Raw genomic sequence first — 6,130 nt, forward strand, 5'->3', positions numbered from 1 at the left:
CAGATGAGGTAAATGAGGCACAGAGAAGTTAAGTGATTTGCTCACAGTCACACAGCTGACAAGTGGCAGAGCCGGGATTCGAACTCATGACCTCTGAATCCCAAGCCCTTGCTCTTTCCACTGAGCCACGCTGCTTCTCTAAGGGAAAATGGAATACGAGAGCTTCACTTGCCAGCCAGTCAGTCAGTCGTATTTACTGAGTGCTTAATGTGTGCAGAGCACTGTACTAAGCACTTGGCATTTGCAGAGGTCAATTCTATAAACAACTCATTTTTTGATGAATTAAATATCATCATCAATGGTATTTATCCAGCACTTGCTATTTGCAGAGCGCTGTGCTATGGAGCTTTGTCCTGCTGGGGTGACTGCAAGAGTATTTCCATAAAACTGGGAATGCAGCATGGCCTAGAGGAAAGAGCATGGGCCTGGGAGTCAGAGGACCTGGATCCTAATCCGGCTCTGCCAATTGCTTGCTGTGTGACCTTGTGCAAGTCACTTAACTTCTCTGTGCTTCAGTTTCTTCAACTGTAAAATGGGGATTCCAAACCCGTTCTCCCTCCTAACTGGACTATGAGCTCTACTTGGGACGGGGACTGGGTCCAACAAGATTAATTGTAGCTACCCCAGCACTTAAAACAGTGCTTGACACATAGTAAATGCTTAACAAGTACCACACACACAAAAAAATCCGCACAAGGCACAATCATGGTGAGTAGGTGTGTGCTTGGTGGTACGTGATGTCCTGGTTTGGCTTCCTGGAGTGTGTGCACAAGGAGAACGTACTTGAGTTTTCCCGGTTGTTTGAGGTGAGGGTGGACACGTGTATCTGGGAGCAGGCAACAACTGGGAGTCCCATGACACCCCGCAGAGGATGGCTAACAAGTTGGGTCATTTGCCACGAAGCCACAGGTGCAGCTGCCAGCAGCCTTTGTAATCAAGGCGGCTTATCTGCCCTCCGAGATGATGGGCACTGTTTGCTGCCATGCCCTTTGGATCGCTGACAGATCCTTAGTCTTTTCATAATTAACAGTGGTGCGCTGGGGGAGGGCGGCTTCCTGCTCGGACCTTCAGAGAAATCGGAAGCCACCCGGGTTGGCCTCCCACCTCTTGTCCTGGATCCTGTGGCTTTTGAGGCTCTGCTCCCTGCCCTGGCCGATCTGCTTGCCCCCTCCGGCCGCGCTGGGGAGGCTCTCATCCGATTATGAAATTCCTTGTTTATCAGGCGTTGGAACACCCTGTGCCTTATGCTGCGGGGAGAGAGCTGTACTTTGTCCCAGCCTCGGAAGAGTTGAATTAATGACAGGAATGGCAAGGGGGTTTCTCTAACATACTGAGGTGGGAAGGATGAGGACGATGCAGTAAGGTTCCACTCCCCCTGTTGTTAGGAGGATGTTATTCCTAAGTGGTGGATACAAAGGCTATATCTGTTAAGCGCCTACTACGTGGCAGGCACTGTAGTAAACTCTGGGATAGATATCAGCTAATCAGATTGGCCACAGTCCAAGTACCACACGGGACTCACAGTCTTAATCTCCCTTAACAGATGAGGTAATGAGAAGTTAGAGGAGTTAAGTGCCTCGTCCAAAGTCACAGAGCAGACAAGTGGTGGAACCAGGATTAGAACCCAGGCCTTTGGATTCCCAGACCCGTGCTCTTTCCACTAAGCACCGCCGCTTTCCGAGAGACAGCCTCTTGAGCGGATGACGGGTGATGCATAGTCTCGAGGGAAGCTGGACTGACAGCACCTGAAGGTGGTGGTTGGTATTAGACAGTCCTTGAGCGGAGGTCTATTTGACCTCCAATTCCTCTCAGCAGCCTGAGACAAGTGGCTTAAACTCATACCTCTACATCCCCAGTTTCCCCATTTCTATAACGAGTAGGGTAATAATAATATTAATGATTAATCCATAATAATTATGGGACTTGTTAAACGCTTACTATGTGCCAAGCACTGGGGTAGATATAAGTTAATCAGGTTGGACACGGTCCCGCCCGGAGCTCGGAAGTGGTGTCCATGCACCCAGGGACCTGGGAGGGGACTACATAGACTTTGCAACAAGGGGGAAGTCTGGGGTTCTTCTCCCTAAGAAATGCTCTAGCTTTTTTTCTCTTTTTTTTAATATGGCATTTATTAAGTGCTTACTATGTGTCAGGCACTGTACTAAGCACTGAATAACTAGTTTTGGGCAGACTTCCTCACTAAATGGTCCATAAAGTGCCTCTGACTTACGTTATGTATCTGGTGTAGTAAATGTGACATTACAGGGTTGGGTGGTTGGGGTCCACCAGTGTCTTCACTGGGCACCCTGACAGTAAGATGGTTCCATTGGTGAGGTATCTGGTAAATCAGCCCTTTAAGCAAGCTCAGAAAGTCTCCATGCCTTAGTTTTCTCATCCTCATAGTGGAGCATCATGGTCTAGTGGATAGTGTTGTGTAGGGATTGTCTCTATTTGTTGCCAAATTGTATTTTCCAAGCACTTAGTACAATGCTCTGCACACAGTAAGCACTCAGTAAATACGATTGAATGAATAAATGAATAGAGCACAGGCCTGGGAGCCAGAAGAACCTGGGTTTTAATCCCAGCTCCACCACGTATCTGCTGTAGGAATTTAGGCAAGTCACTTCACTTCTCTGTGCCTCAGTTACCTCATCTGTAAAATGGGGATTAAGTCCGTGAGCCCCATGTGGGACGGGGACTGTACCTAATTTGATTAGCTTGTGCTTAGAACAGTGCTTGGCACATAGTAAGCAAATACCATTTTTTAAAAAATCTCTTAAATAGAGGTTCATTACCTGTTCTTTGTCCCATTTAGACTGTGAGCTCCTTGTGTAACAGGGATTATATCTGATCTGATTAATTTATATCTACTCCAGCGCTTAGAACAGTACTTGGCAAATAGTAAGCATTTAGTAAAGACCACATTTCGTACCATTGTTATTTGGCTGCTTCGTGCCCCAGGCATCCTGCACTGTACCGATAGGTGTCCTGGGAGGAAACATGTGCTCTTCAAAGTTAGGGACGGCCCACCCTCTTCCTCCGAGACCCACCCCTCTCTGTGGCTACCAAGTGTGGGACTCACGAAAGTTGTGTCCGCGATTAAAAAATGACCCACTCCTCACCCCGCGTTTGTTTTTCATGACAAAGAATGGACTGTTTCCACAACCACAGTCTCTCCTCTCTGCGCTTGAGAGGAACCCTGGATCTGGTAGGTGGAGAGGCAAAGAGCCAATCTTGTTCCTAAAGCCCAGGGGAACATGGGCTGGGAATGGCTGAGTACTGGCCCAGAGCAAGTCCTTTGTCAGGCCCTGTTCCAAGCCAAGCATCACTAAGTAAGGCTCGTTAGAAAGGGGACACCACCAAAGACAGATCTTAATAGCTGCCCCAAATTTACAATTATTATTATTATTGTTATGGTATTTGCTATTGTTATGGTATTTGCTAAGTGTGTACTATGCGTCAAGCATTGTTTACAGCACTGGGGTAGATACAAGTTAATCACAATGGGCACTTGGGGTTCACAAATGTAACTAGGAGGGAGAACAGGTATTGAATCCCCATTTTACAGATGAAGAAACTGAAGCACAATTTCTTGTCCAAGGTCAAACAGCAGACAGCTGGCAGGGCTGGATTTAGAACCCACGTTCTCTGACTCGCAGGTCCGGGCTCTTTCCACCAAGACACGCTGTTACTAAGCTTTTCCCAGGATAGAGAAGCTTCTGGATGGAGAAATGGAGGGAGTGGAAGTCAGGATTTTGCTCTCTGAGAGGTTGGAAGTGCGAGAGTGAGTTTCTAACTCGCTAACTCTCTAGCCCTCTGCAAGGAACTCTAGGTTGCTTCCTTTCTCAGAGATGGGGTTCTCCCTTCTGGCTGCTGGTTGACCCAGGTCCTTTATCTCCCAGGCCTGTGCACTTTCCACTAGGATACACTGCTTCTCAGTTTGTATTTGTTCATCAGAAAATTGGTAGTGTTGGGACAGGCCAGACTTAGTTTAGAAACATGCAAGATAACAGATAATGCACAGATAACAGTAGCATGGTCTTGTGGAAAGAGCATGCACCTGGAAGTCAGACAACCAGGGTTCTAATCCCTGCTCTGTCAGTTGCTTGCTGTGACATCTTTAGCAAGTCACTTATCTTCTCTGTGCCTCAGTTTCCTCAACTATACAGTGGTGATTAAATCCTACTCCTTCCTACTTAGACTGTGAGCCTCATGTGGGGCAGGGACTGTGTCCACCCTGATAAACCTTTATCTACCTCAGGGCTTAGAACAGTGCTTGACACATAGTAAGCGCTTAACAAATACCATAAAACAGTGAGTTCCAGGAGAGTGGGAAGGGGGTGTGTGTGTGTGTTTTTACAAAAAAAGTTAGCCGAATTTCTTGGTTCTACTTTGCCACAATCCCTTTAATTTCCTGAGTGCTTTACTCTCATACTACTCCAGCATCAGTCAAAAGGGAAGGTATCCCTGATGCTAATTAGCTCCTTGACTTCCCAGGACTGTAATTTATGGCCCCTGAGTTCAAAGGGTCCATTTTCTGGGGCAGAGACCCTGTAATCGGGATAAGTCCAAGCAAGCAGCCCCGGTGGTCATGGTGGCCAGGGTGGTCATGGGCCCAGGCTCTGGTCTGGCCACTGGAGGCCTAGGAAGGAAGGGGATGTATGTAGGATGGTGCAAGTGGCTGCCTGGGAGGTGGCTTCTCTTCCATTACTGTATTTTGTGATTTCCCTTCTCCGCCTGCAAGGAGGAGGCTCTAACTGTTGCATTTGCTAAGCACTTACTGTGTAACAGGCTTTATATTAAGGTCTGGGGTGGTTGCGAGTAAATCGGGTTAGACACTGCCCCTGTTCCACATGGAGCTCACAGTCTTAATCCCCGTTTAATAGATGAGGTAACTGGGGCACAGAGAAGTTAAGTGACTTGCACATGGTCACTCAGCAGACAAATGGTGAAACTTGGTCCTTCTGACTCTCAGGCCCGTGCTCTATCCACTAGGCCACGCTACTTCTCCTATGAGTTACACTCTGTGCCCCAGCTGAAGGTGACGGACGGGGAGAAAAGAATGGCTTTGCAAACCACTAGCCACAAAATCAAATTCCTTTGCACAGGTCTCAATTAGAAAGTCTCAGCGGCAACGTTCAACCACTGTTCTTGTGGGAGGAGTCTGCCATGAGTAAACTCCTCGAGGGCGGGGCTCACATCTACCCACTCTATTATACTCTCCCAAGCATTTAGTACAGTGCTCTGCTCAATAAATATCACTGTATGATTGATTGCCAACTGAGGCAGCCATGTGGATTAGTCTAGGCCCACAGGACCAGGCCCAAGAGCTGAGAAAACCTGGTGACCTGGCAAATTGGTGGAACTTATATAAAAGACTGATTAAACAGCTGATGAAATAGCAAGGCCTGGCACCCAGCATCTACTCTTCTTTCTAATTCCCTCTAGAATACAGTTGAAGCAGTCTGGCCTAGTTGATAAAAGGACCTGAGTCCATTCAATTCAATCTCTGGCCTAGTTGATAGAAGGACCTGGGTCCATTCAATTCAATCATATTTATTAAGCGCTTACTGTGAGCAAAGCACTGCCTAAGCACTCTGCTAAGCACTTAGGAAAGTACCATACAATAATAAAGAGTGACAGTCCCTGTCCACAATGAGCTCACAGTCTGGTGCCGGCTCCACCACTTGTCTACTGTGTCACCTTGGGTAAGTCACTTAACTTTTCTATGCCTCAGTTACCTCATCTGAAAAATGGGGATTGATGCCCCATGTCAGACAGGGACTGTGTCCACCCTGATTAGCTTGTATCTTCCCCAGTGCTTAGAACAGTGCCTGGCACATAGTAAGTGCTTAATGGCATAGTGGATAGAGCACGGTCCTGGGAGTCAGAAGGTCATGGGTTCTAATCCCAGTTCCACCACTTGTACGCTGTTGACCTTGGGCAAGTCACTTAACTTCTCTGTGCCTCAGTTACCTCATCTGTAAAATGGAGATTAAGACTGTGAGCCCCATCTGGGACAACCTGATTACCTTGTATCTACCCCAGTGCTTAGAACAGAGCATGGCACATAGTAAGCGCTTAACAAATACCATAGTTATTATTATTAACAAATGCCACACATACATAC

This window comes from Ornithorhynchus anatinus, chromosome 13, assembly GCF_004115215.2.
Source record: "Ornithorhynchus anatinus isolate Pmale09 chromosome 13, mOrnAna1.pri.v4, whole genome shotgun sequence".
Classification (NCBI taxonomy): Eukaryota; Metazoa; Chordata; class Mammalia; order Monotremata; family Ornithorhynchidae; genus Ornithorhynchus; species Ornithorhynchus anatinus.